The sequence below is a fragment of the Balaenoptera ricei genome, chromosome 9 (genome assembly GCF_028023285.1).
Source record: "Balaenoptera ricei isolate mBalRic1 chromosome 9, mBalRic1.hap2, whole genome shotgun sequence".
Classification (NCBI taxonomy): domain Eukaryota; kingdom Metazoa; phylum Chordata; class Mammalia; order Artiodactyla; family Balaenopteridae; genus Balaenoptera; species Balaenoptera ricei.
In genome coordinates, this window is record NC_082647.1 from 51,209,710 (window position 1) to 51,222,496 (window position 12,787).

The 12,787-nt window shown below is 42.0% G+C and overlaps 1 long non-coding RNA gene across 6 annotated transcripts in view; it reads right to left on the bottom strand.

Annotated features, from left to right (window-relative positions):
• Nucleotides 1-12,787, bottom strand: part of LOC132371486 (uncharacterized) — a 250,834-nt gene that overhangs the window by 121,361 nt on the left and 116,686 nt on the right. For all 6 annotated transcript variants that reach the window (XR_009504863.1, XR_009504858.1, XR_009504860.1 and 3 more), the window contains one exon: nt 4,537-4,658. This is a non-coding gene — a long non-coding RNA (uncharacterized LOC132371486). The remainder of the gene's footprint in view (nt 1-4,536; nt 4,659-12,787) is intronic.

The following is a 12,787-nucleotide window of genomic DNA, read 5'->3' on the forward strand; positions in this document are numbered from 1 at the left end:
CAGAGAAACGTAAGAAGAGCGGGTCAGACCCAGGTGTCCTGAATCATTAAGCACACTGGCTCCTCCGGGGGGCCGGCCAGACCCTCTGAGCTTTGACAGCGGTGAAATGTGACAAGAAAGTAAATATCCTAGTGACCCACTTATCCAGAGGTCAGGCATCCCTCAATCTGCCTTCTGGAACTCAGTTGAGAAGCAGGAAGGAAGCGAAACAGGCTCGAAGCAGCGGAAACACCAGTCACAAAGCAATGCACTTTAACTATGTCTAATTGACTCTTAATTAACACAACGCTCCGAACAAGCCCATTTATGTAGTCTCCCAGCCCACAACGAATTAAAAGCAGAAAATTAGAGGGGGACAAGGAAGGAGGATAGAGAGATTATTAGTGATCACTCTGAAGGCAGTAAGAAATGATGGCAAACAGTCTGACATCAAAGGAAAAGATAAAAACAAGCCCCTAAAAAAGCAGTCCCAGAATTAGCAAGATCAGCAATCCACAGCCCCATCGGGTCAAACAGCATGGTGCAGCTGTTCCTGAGAGCCACAGTTCCTGCTCCAACAGCAAAGACAACCCACACGAAGGAGAGAGCCTGGCGTTGGGAACACAGAGACCTTGGCCAAGCGTCCATCTCCCCTCTCCTGGGTTCTCCATCCCTGGAGTGCTTGGGAGTCTCCTGGGGACATTGTTAGTACGGAGCCCAGAGCGGAGGCCCTGCCCTGGGAGATTCTGATGGAAAACCTCCAGATTCTCAGTTCAGCATTCAGCATCTTCACAAGGCCCCCCCCACAGTGTTGGTGACTCAGAATCACACTTTTAAAAACATCGCTAACTCCTTCACCAAATTGGGAAATGGCTTAGGCAAATCACTTATTGTTCTGGGTTTTGCTGCTTATGTGAAAGAAAAGGTCTAGTATATCATCTCTAAATTCACTTACAGCCCGACTGGCTAAGAGCATATACTAATTTTTTTTTTTTTAACATCTTCATTGGAGTATAATTGCTTTACAATGGTGTGTTAGTTTCTGCTTTATAACAAAGTGAATCAGCTATACATATACCTATATCCCCATATCCCCTCCCTCTTGCGTCTCCCTCCCACCCTCCCTGTCCCACCCCTCTAGGTGGTCACAAAGCACCGAGCTGATCTCCCTGTGCTATGCAGCTGCTTCCCACTAGCTGTCTATTTTACATTTGGTAGTGTATATATGTCCATGCCACTCTCTCATTTCGCCCCAGCTTACACTTCCCCCTCCCCGTGTCCTCAAGTCCATTCTCTACGTCTGTGTCTTTATTCCTGTCCTGCCCCTAGGTTCTTCAGAACGATTTTTTTTTTTTTAGATTCCATAGAGCATATACTAATTTTATGATGCACTCCCAGGCAGCTGCTGAGCAGCCAAGAAAGTGTTCATGAGGATGACAGACTGAGTGCTTTTTTCAAAAAGGAGGGCTTCCAAATTATGCTCAATCAGTGTCTCTAAACTTTTTAAATTGCACACCTTGTTAGTAAAAATTTGGGAGGTACTCACTTTCAATAGATGTGTATTTTTATTTACTTATAATCTATGCATGTGATACAAACTCATATATTGTTTACATCATAAAACATACATACACAAGATAAAAATAAAATTTGAAGTTCTAATATTTTCTTCACATACACCCCTTTTTAAGACTTTTGGGATAAATTTTAGGACAAATTCTATTCAACATCCAGTAGAATGTAAGCTATTTTGAGGGCACATTTTGCTTTATTTGTCATTGTATTCTCAAGGCCCAGCACAATTTCTGACTTGTAGTTCAGGAATGTTTTTGAATGAATGAATCAATGAATGAATGAAAGTATGTCTTGGGATTTGAAGTGGCTAAGCTCTGGTTATCAGGAGTATTCATCTATATCGAATATCTTTTCTTCCATGGTAGTCAACAGTGTGACTGAATATAGAAAGTGCAGAGTGAAGTTGAGAAGTATCATTCGCATTTGAGGAAACTGCCTGTTAGAATTTAGGGAGTATGATCAATATTTATGAAGCTCAGAAAACCCTCTCTGGAGCAGGGGAATGACTCATAGTTCATGAAAAGGTAAAAGCATTGGTTGTTGTATAACAGGTATGCATTAAATACCATATGTGTTCATCAAGGGTTTTGTGTGGGTGTGTGCGTATGTGTGTGTGTGTGTGTGTGTGTGTGTGTGTGTGTGTGTGTGTGCGCGCTTGTGTGTTGAAGATATTCTCTAGGAAGTAGTAGAGATTTCCTTTTCCACGTATATTCTCTGTCAGATGCAATTTATTTAACTGATTATTGTTTTGGTTTGGGGAAACAAGGTAATATTTTTTTAAGTGTACTTTAAAAATTGATATATACTGGACCCTTCTTTATGCAAAGACATTTAAAATCTTGTTGCTTACTCAAAAACATAGCTGCAGTTTATGTCATATGAAGAGTCATTTTGCAAAGCCCTATAGGTGTATACCTTTAGTATTTTGTTTGTCATAGTGACCAAGGCTGAATTATAGTATCTACCCATTGGTCACTGGCATAGCAACATCTTAGTGAGTTATAAGAATCACTGGTGACTGCTGGGACTGTGAGAAAGAATTACCTTGGGAAGGAGAGGGTAGTTTCATCTTTGAGAAAATGCAAAGTGCGATGGATACCTACTTCATTTAGTCTAGCACTTCTCAAACTTTCTGGTCTTAGGACCACTTTACATCCTTTAAAATTAGTGATGACCTGAGAGAGCTTATGCTTATCTGGGTTATACTCATAAATATTAACTGTATTGGAAATTAAAATGAAAAAATTTTTTAAAATACAAAAATACACATTCCATTAGTTAGCCAACAGAACAGTGATTATAGCCTCTAGAAAACTACACTGTCAACTAAATAAAAGTGAAAAAGGCAAATAACATTTTGGTATTATTATGAAAATAATTTTAGCTGGATGAACCCATTGGAAGGGTCTCCAGAACCCCCAGGGGTCCCTGGACTGCACTTTGTGAACCACTGATTTAGGGGATTCTAGAGGCAAAACCTGACTGTTTCCCGTCTTAGAAGACGCTATCAACCGAGATGTAAGACTGACATCTGACTGGTGAGGACTGAGGAATTTCACCTGGATGGAGGCTCTGCTGGTGACAGCTGGTGACCCACCAAATTATGACAAAGCACATACCATGGTATGCTGAATGTGGAGGAGACGGTATTTATGAGAATGACCTTTTCACCCCCGAAATATTTGGAACTGGGGACCTTGTCTTTCTGACATGATCCTTGACACAGTGACCCATGTTCCTGTGAATTCTTTGCTGTGGCCATCTCTGGAAATCATTAGCTTCTGGGTGTGGGTGAAGAATTATGAAGGGTAGTTGCGCCAGAGCTCAGTCCTCGAGTTTCAACAGCAATACTCTTTTGAACTGAGAGCTCCCCACTTCAGCTGGAATTTTCTGCTGTGTCAGAAACAGGGTAGAAGAGGTAGCCATTCTCTTGGGCAAATGCTTACCATTTTATTATTTAAAGTTTAACTATATAAATACACAAATATTTGTTGAATGAATGAAATTTGAAGCATGAAATCAACTGAATGTATTAACTATGGTCTTGGAAGGACAGATGTTTTCTTAGGGCAAAATGGAGGAAGAATTTTCTCTCTTTCTTCCAGTGAGACAAGGGAGTAGGGTGGACTCACTCTTGATAGAGATAGATTGGTAATTTAGAGATGAATCAGGGGCCATGGGGCAGAGATGGTTACAGTGTAAAATACCAATGTGAGGCCCCTTGTTCAAAAAGCAAGAACAAAGGGCATTAAAAGTAGTAAAACATAGAATGTCTTCCTTTCTTCCATAGTCTCTCAACTTGTCATAGTGTTTTTCATTTGCTATCTGATGTCATTTTAAGTAAGTAAAAATAAAAATTTTAAACTATTAGCATGAATTATACCATTCATCTTTATAGTGTGGGATGCCAGTTTTAAACGCAAATATAAGAGCATTTAACTTGCGTGCAGAATCACTGAAATTATGCAATTTCTTTTTTGTAGTGCGTACATGCATATAAATTTAATTCTTACCAGAACAGTGGAAACACTTCACAAAACGAACTCAGTTGTTTTTTTTCACTTCTTGAGACATGCACATTCTACCACACTTGGGAAGCAGATGGCTCCCATAATAAGCTTACCTTGTACTCACTTTGAGTCTCGCTAAACTCCTGCACGCAATGGGTCCACTGGAATACGGTGCTTGTGAGGCATTGCTAAAGCTATATGTGAGTGGGGCAGCACGGGGGTGGGGGAGCATGCATTACTGTGCATATCTCTTCTGCTCACACGCATTCTCCCTTATCCCACTGGACCTCACAAGTTAAAGGATAAAATTTTTGAGAATTTCAAGATGGCGACAGCTGCGGTTTAACCAAGCCTGGGGCCCTTCTGAGTATGGGGTCCTGTCTGACTGCACAGGTTCCATACCCACGAAGCTGAGCCTGGCTTGCGGTGATGCTCTTGTGCTAACAGTGGAGGCTCATTCTGGCCAGCCTACCTGCTCTTCGTTACCGTGTGTGTAAATCTCTCTCAAAGGTGGGACGTCCAGGATCCCAAGGGAGAATACTCTTCTCACAGGGCCAGGGAGGTTGGACAGCAGCAGAGGGAGCCCGAGGTGATCTGTTGGGGTGCACAAAGGAAATGATTGAATTCCTTTATCTACTTACTTTTTATCTCATTCTTTAAAAATTTCCGTGTGGTGTGTGTGTGTTTTCAGAATGCATAATATGTATCAGCAGAGTATCACATGTATAAAATTTATAAATATAAAAACATACACTGATGTGTGCACTCAAAAATGTTTTACTGAAAGGAGTACTGGATAAACCAACTGGAAGGCACCACCCCAGAAGATAGCATAAGGAATGAGTCAAGGAGGAGTGTCTGGGGACTGAGCCATTACTTAGCAATGGCTTCCTGAGAGAAGAGGCTGAGTAGAATGTGGAGATGGGACAGCACCCTGACTGGGGTCAGTCCACACTCCCACTCTACCTTCCCCTGATGTGGGACTAGCAGTCCCACGTGAGCTTCAGCCAGACAGGTGGTACTTAAGTTGATGGGAACTCCTTGACTTACAAGGGGGAGAATTTAAGTTGTGTCCATGGAGGTGAGCCAAGGATAAAGCCGGGGCATCACTGGCTCCTGCTGGATTCCCATGAACAAGAAAGAGACTAAAAATTCGAGGCAAAACAAGAGAAGCCAAGTCAGAAATGATAATTTATTGAGTTTTATGCTGTTGAACTCACTATGAAGTGGGTCTTGTTCTTCTCGTTTTACAGATGAAGAAATGGAGAACCAGAGTATGAAGTGACCAGCTTGCTGAGGGTCACAGGGCTAATTATGACCAGGTCTGTCTATTACCCTGCTCACCTATAGGCTGTAGCAGGCTAAGCAGAAATACCCCCATGTGGCAGGAGTTAATATTGTTATCATCCCCATTTTACAGATGAGAAACCTGAGGTTCAGAAGAAGGCTGTGATGACCAGAGCTTGTTCTGGACAGAAGTTGGTCATGTGGTCCATGGGTGGGTCAACCTGAGTTAAAGTCTACAGACCAGCTGTCATGGCTGAGATGATGGCCAGCATCCTGTTCAGAGTGAGCCCAGTTGTCTAAAAGGTTGGAGGGATCCAAGGGCTCAAACCGTAATCCCTGGTTTTAGAAATGAGTGGACACAATCTTCAGCCGCTGCTCTGGAATTTATAAACTCAATTTACTTTATCTTTCAAAGCAAGCTCAAGGGCATTAAGAATCACTTCATAGCGATCTCTTTGGAATTTATGATATCCCTAAAAGGTAACAAAGCTGCCTCATCTCATATTTATATCTATGCAGAGCTAAGGAGCAGGGACAAGGTCTTCCCACTTATGATTTCTCAATCAAGATGCATCCAACTCCAAATCCCTGCACTGGCTCTGACACGGTGCTGCAAATAAGGCAGCTTCTCACTGTCCTTCCATTTCTTATTTTACCTCATTTGGTTAAACCACACACGCTCAGTGCTTGGAACTTCCGTTTCCTTATCTTGAATATCATGTACTGTTCCAGCTCACAGCCAGCCACCCAGGAAGGAAGCGTTTTGTTCCTTTCAGAGGGCTTGGCTAGCCAGTGGCCACGCTGTTGAAAAGCTCTGTAAGTAACATTATCTCTGCTGTGTTAAAAAGGTCTAGAACTGGAAAGTGTGCAGCGTTAGAGTTTAACAGTTATCTCTGGTCTGCTTACCTCGAAATCAAGTATGAAAAGAAAACTTGGAGAAGCAAGAGAGGGAGGGTAATGGCGAGACAAAGAGAGACAGAGAGAAACAGAGAGACAGACAGATGGAATCAAGCTCATGCCTCTTTCCCTGTCAATTTTGAGTTTTTCTAAACCCAATTAAAACTTAACGAATCAATATATCAGGCCTCAATCTATTTCATACTTGTTGGAAATGTAAGCGGTGTTAATTCTTTATTGTAGTCAATTCATTATTCAAATTGCTATTATATGCTTGTCATTTTTAATATTACTTGAAACATATTTTTATTCTTCTTTCTCGTTTCTTTTTTAACCAATGACTTCGTTAAGTATTTCATAAAATATATAGCTGTCTCAGTAAATGCATTCTTTGGGATGGGAAAAAAAAGGAAACTTGCCCAGCAAGTTCTCAATCTTATGGTTTTTTTTTTTTTTTTGAAGCTTCTGGTTTCTTGGAACCTATGCTTTAAACGAGCTATTTACTTTCGATTTACACGGCAGATGATTTGGACAAGTTCTAAATTAAATGGGTAAAAAATGTTTCAAGTGGTGCAAAAATACAAAGAAATGTGACATGGAAAAATGCCTGAATCTATTCTACCTAAAAAGTTATGTCGGGAATTAAATTGTGAATTGGGCAGGAAAAAAAGCTCACACTCATTGTTTTTATATTGTTGGAAATTTAAAAATATGCATTCAATTCTGGACTATTAGGAGTCATGGAAAGTTCATGGATGGTCTCAAAAAGCATTCCTGCTTATTCATCTTTGGCATGTATATTTGCACATGTAGGAAGCATAAATAGGATGGAAGAGAAAATACATAATGTTTCAAATAACAGTTTTACTCTGAACACTTGATTCTGTATGACTGGAGAACTGTCTGCTTTAGCTCTCCCTCCATCTGTTCAGCTCTGATCCTCTCCCTAACCTAGAGATGGGTCTGTTTCTTATGCTGACAGACAGCACATGCTTGGTTGGAATTCCTCTCTCTTCCTCTCCCTTGCCATCTCCCTTGCTCTACTATCTTTGTACCTTCTTGGTCTTTCATAGACAGTCTCTGAGAGGGGGAGAAATGTCCCAGCATAAATAATAGCTGGTGTTTTCTGAGGGCTTACCCTGAGCTTTTCTATTTACCTTGATCTAAGCTCTTTAGATGTACTGTAGCATTTAATCTTCATCACGACCTTGTGAGGTAGCTTCTGTTAATATTCCCATTTTAAAGTTGAGAAAACTGAGTCATAGGGGAGTTAAGTAACTTGCCCAAGGATGTACAGTTTGTAAAACGTATAGCAGGATTTCAACCCAAGCAGCCCATTTCCAAAATACATGCTCATAACCAAATACTCCACACACACACACACACACACACACACACACACACACACACACCTCGCCCCTGGCTAAAAAGGAGACAGGGGTATAGAGGAATATAATGTTTTGGGGGGATGGGAGAGTAATGACTTGAAGGAGGGCACAAGAGAGGCTTGTGGGCTGGAAATAATCTGTTTCTTGATCCAGATGCTGGGTCCAGGCTTCTTGTGAAAATATGTGGAGTTGAATACTTGTGTACTTTTATGTATGTGTATTACGCTTCAATTGTATTAAAATAGAAAAAAGGAAATGAGCAAAAATAAAGAATTAAGGTATATATATATATATATATATATATATATATATATATATATATATACACACAAATACACATCAGTGGGAGACTGAATAGTCATTTGCCTTATATAATCTTGTCGAAAACATCTCTGAGGGAATTTGTCTCACGCATAGGTGGCCGAGTGGGTGGCCTGGATTTGAGTGGAGGTCTCGCCACTTGGTAACTTTGGGATAATGACTTGATCTCTGTCCACATCTCAGTTTATTCATCTGCAAAACTGGGGATTGCTTATTCCTACTTTGCAGGGTAGGATTAAATGATCACTTTACATAAAGACTTGGAAGTGGAGATAATCTCCTCTCAATGCCAAGGTGATCAGGGTGACGAGGGTGTCCCAGCAGGTGCAGGGGAAGGAGCACTGGGCTTCACAGGTAGTAACCGTGATTCTTTTTCTTAAATAAAGTGTAGGTATTTAAAAGCCATTTTGTTGGCAGGATCAAGGTGTGTTCCTTCTTCTGGTAAAAAGCTCTTTCCTTCACAACAAACTGTATGACCAGATCCAAGGTTAGCCAGCCTGACGCTAAAAAATCCACTGGCTTCCCCTTGTTCAGAAGATTCAGACATTGCAAAGAATACATTTTCCTCTCTCTGGTGTAAATCTGAGTTCCAGAACTAAAACACTAAAGTGGAAGTAAATAGGTCTATCTCATTTCTCAGCGTTTATGACAGAGGCTGAATTCCAGGGAGAAGCAAATGAAGGAAGGAAGAAGTTAAATTTCTTGGATGACATGACCGTTACTGTGTCTGCCCATTGGCTTGATGTGTTTTGAACCTGTAATGTCTGAAATCTTTGTTTCCTTCTTTTGGAGCCTCCATCACACGAAGCTGGCCCACAGGCATTTATAAGATGCCTACTCTGTGTAGCCCTTCACCGTGCCCTCCCAAGCCTGACGGCCAGCCCTTCTTCACAAAGGCCCATTCTAATTTCGCCAGAGGCCAGCTCCACTTGCCACAATCCCGTCAAAGCAGACAGATTAAACACGTCAGGTGACATACAGAAGAAAAGAGTTACTGATTAATTAAGGCATTTTTTATGGCTAGGAGTTATTTCTCTTGGCCTGCTACCTGCTCTCAGGTCTTGATCACATTTCAACCTACTGCAGCCATTTACTCAAATATTCTAGGTCCTCAGATGTTTGCGTGCATGTGTCTGTCTGTGTGTGTACATGTCTGAATACGGCTGGAAAGCTGCAGCAAGGCTGTTGATTGCAAAGTGAGAACGAAGGGGAAAAGTTAAGGCTTCCTCACTTCTCACCCTAAGTCCTCACTTCTAATGATTTTCGTGTCACTATGGCTATCTTAGTTGGGAAAAGGACTTAGGGTCACATTGCAATGAAAAAAAACCTTTAGTATGGACAAGTTTGAAAACAAGTGTACTATTTATTCAAAGAAGTACACAGAAAGCTCTATTTTTCCTCCTTTTTTTGTTTGCAAATCGAATGCTCTTGCGTCTGTCTCTTGTGGTGTAGTTCTTTATTAAAAAAAGACCTAGTGGTATGGGAAGGTCAGATTTGGGGGTGATCATTTTCCCTGTAGGTTTTCAGATGTCACGACCAGATGAAGGATAATTTAAGAAGCACGGAGCTGGGTGATGGGTCTTGCAGAGCTGCCTGTCTGTTGGACCTGCAGAAAAGCTTATCCCCAGCAAGGTAATTTACGACAGAAGACCATCTCAGCTCCCTGCAGGCAGCACTACCTAAGTTCTCCGAAGAACTCCTGCTTTAAAATTGGAGAGAGCTGTAAGGCTGGAGACGGGATAAGTTATGGCTTTCCAGTGGCTTTCCCCTTTCTCCTTTTCCTTGTTGTGATTGTTATTTATTATTTGTGGGTAGGGATGAGAGGGTTCACTTTGCCAACTTTTGAACCCTCTCTGGATTCATGGCTCTGAATTTTGAACCGTCCCTGAACCTTCCTGCCTTTGAGTTCCTAATTCTCTTAGCGTTCCGCAGCGTCCTGTTGTGAATGGAGAAAGATTCTAAAAGGTTTATTTTAAAAGGTTGAAATATTTTCTTAAACATCAAATAGAACTTTTTTTTTTTTTAAAAAAGCAACCTATTGTGATGAGTCAAATGTAAATGAATTGAAAACATATGCTCCAAATCTCCCCCAGTTTATGCAGCAGTTTCATGGCTGAATTACTATTAGGCTTTCTTGGATTCAAAGTTGATATGAAATGATGCGACAAGGGATGAACCCAGACACATTAGTTCTTTTAGTTTCTACTGCTTTGTTCCTTATTTAATATAAAATGGGCTTTGGTTGAACTCTGAAAGCTGGAGAGAAGAGGAGAGAGTGGGAGATATTTATAAGCAGCATTCTGCCAAGTAAGAACACTATTAGGATACGGGGCATTTTGGCTAAAGAATTAAATTCTTGATTTAATGGCTGTAACATTAGGAGGTAGAAATAGCTTTGAAATCTGGGCTGCCTAGCTCTCCACTATGTTGGAGCCCTTCTCCTCACCTTCACGCCTGCAGGTCATTTGGCACTTCCTTCCCAAGCTTCAAGTCCTGTCCTTAAGAACCCTGAGAGGTTATTTGGGTCTAGTACTTTCTACAGCCAATTGTCTTGAATATGCCTTTCTGAAAGTGAGCCCTGCGGGTACACAGACAGCTCTGCAAAGGCAGCCTGGGATGAAGTAGAGGAAATTTTAAGAAGTTCTGCTCTTCCTTCTGGTCCCTGTGTTCAGGGGTGTCCAATGCTGCTTCAACCTCAGGAGACCTATGTGGGAGCAGAGCAGGCTTCTGGGAGTCAGAGTGCGTGGCATGTAGCTGAAGTTTAAGAAATGTTTGCCAGATGAATGTCTTGGCAGCTGGTCAACAAATGCACATCTGATGCTTACGGATGATACCCCGTAATCTGTGTTTGGGAGGCAGTAGCCATGAGGCCACAAACCAGACAGAGCCACGCAAAAAATGTTTACTTTTGCTGCTAACATTCTCCATACAGGCTTGGGAAAACTACTCGCCATGTTCTATGGGTCTGCCCTGTTTCCCCACCTGACAAAAAAGCTGGGCTCACTATTTGCCACCCACCTTGTGGGGTGGATGTGGGGTGGATATGAGAAATGCTACAAAGAGCTTAGGGATCCCTGGTTTAAAGACAAGTGCCCATAGAAAGTACCAAGTACCAGTAAAATGTGTTTTTAGCATTAGAGACAGACGCTCAGAGGGAAAACTAGGTACATTTTGCCGCCAGCTCAAAACATGCTTTCTACTCCCGTGCAGAGAGGAAAGCACAGTTGTTAAAAGTTACTTTGAGATGACAAAATGTACTGAAAAGAAACTGCCAAGAAAACCCCTTTGCCCAGCCCTGGCCCTGGGATCCTGCTGCCAGCAGGGATTATCTAAATTGGGCATCCTTAGAGAAAGCAGGAATTCTCTTCCACCACAGACTGTTGAAACCTTCCCATTCCACTGTTTTAAAAGCTGCAGAGAATTAAAAATAGAAACTTTTTGGAGGGAGGAGAGGGTCCTTTGGGGGCACTTTGTTTGCTTTGGTTTCTATCTCCCTCCCTGGAATGCAGTAAAAACCTGGGGAAGTCAGCACTCAGAGAGTAGGCCTTTGCAGAGAAACGAAACCCCCTCACGCCAAAGTGAAGGGTGAGGAACTCTTTCTGGGTTCTGGTTTTATAATCATTTCTGTTTATAGTAGGAAAGAAATAGCCCCCTTCTTGAATTCAGCACATGTAGTCTTTTCTTAACGGCTCCCCTCCTTATACAAACATTAACAGGCCTAGTCCTTCAATAGGTTATTATTGAGCAGCTAATGTTAAATACAGATGAACACTTGCCAGTTGAATGGGATGACTGTCGCCCAGGTGTAAAAGTGCCATTCATGCATATGAAGTGACGATTGCAAATGGCGGCCACCAGAAGTCAAAACAGTTGATTGAATGGGTGGGGAGCAGAATGACTTGTATATTCTTTTGAAAATTCAAGAAGGGGATGAGAGGAGGGGTGTGAAAGGCTATTTTGGGGCTACTAGTCCCTGGAACACTGATTTTAGTCCCTGGGGTCCTAAGAAAATGAGGAGGAAGGAAAGATGTTGGATCCCAGGGCAGCCTTTAGCTATTTTCTCTCTCTCTTACACACACACACACACACACACACACACAGAGTCCTATGGTTTATTCTCCTAGTTCAGATTATATGAAACACCAGAATATACTAAGTGTTACTCCAGAATTACCTGAAATAAATTTTTTATCAGGGATCCCAGTGGGTTGTCTGACCCTGGGACTTTCATCCTTTTCTCAGAAATCCCTGCAGGGAGGAGGGCCCACAAAGAGAAGCAAATAAATATATAGAGATTCTGAGCATGCTGGTTTAAAGAGGGAGGTTCCCAGTGCCCTCCCTGCTTTGGCTCAGCAGTGGAGCTGGGTTCTCTTCTATTTCCCTCTTCCTCAGCCCCTGCCTGGCACTGGTGATGTTTTGCTGTATCCAGCAGGATGCTCTGGCGGCCTTGCTGTGGAGAGGGTCCTTTCTCCCTCCTAGAGGCAGGACTCTGAATTGGATCTATTTGTGCCCAGTTGAGGCCTGTGCAATACACAAGAGGCTGAGTGGATACACCTTAGTTACTCCCTTGCTAAGAAGAAAGATTTCTCTTGTCTTTCTGCAGTGAAAGAGGGATTATGAGAAATGTCCCTTCCTTTCTTTACCTCACAAGGGTGATATGAAAATGAAAAAGTTAATGTTTTGACGGGTGCTGTCATACTCAGGTGACAGGCAAAGCAATATTATGTTTATTATCATGGTTCCCACCACGTCCCTGTGTGCTCATCGCTCTCTCTCTCACATCACAGGGGTATGTGTGGTCTCCCTGGGAAAAGACAATGGTGCAGACTG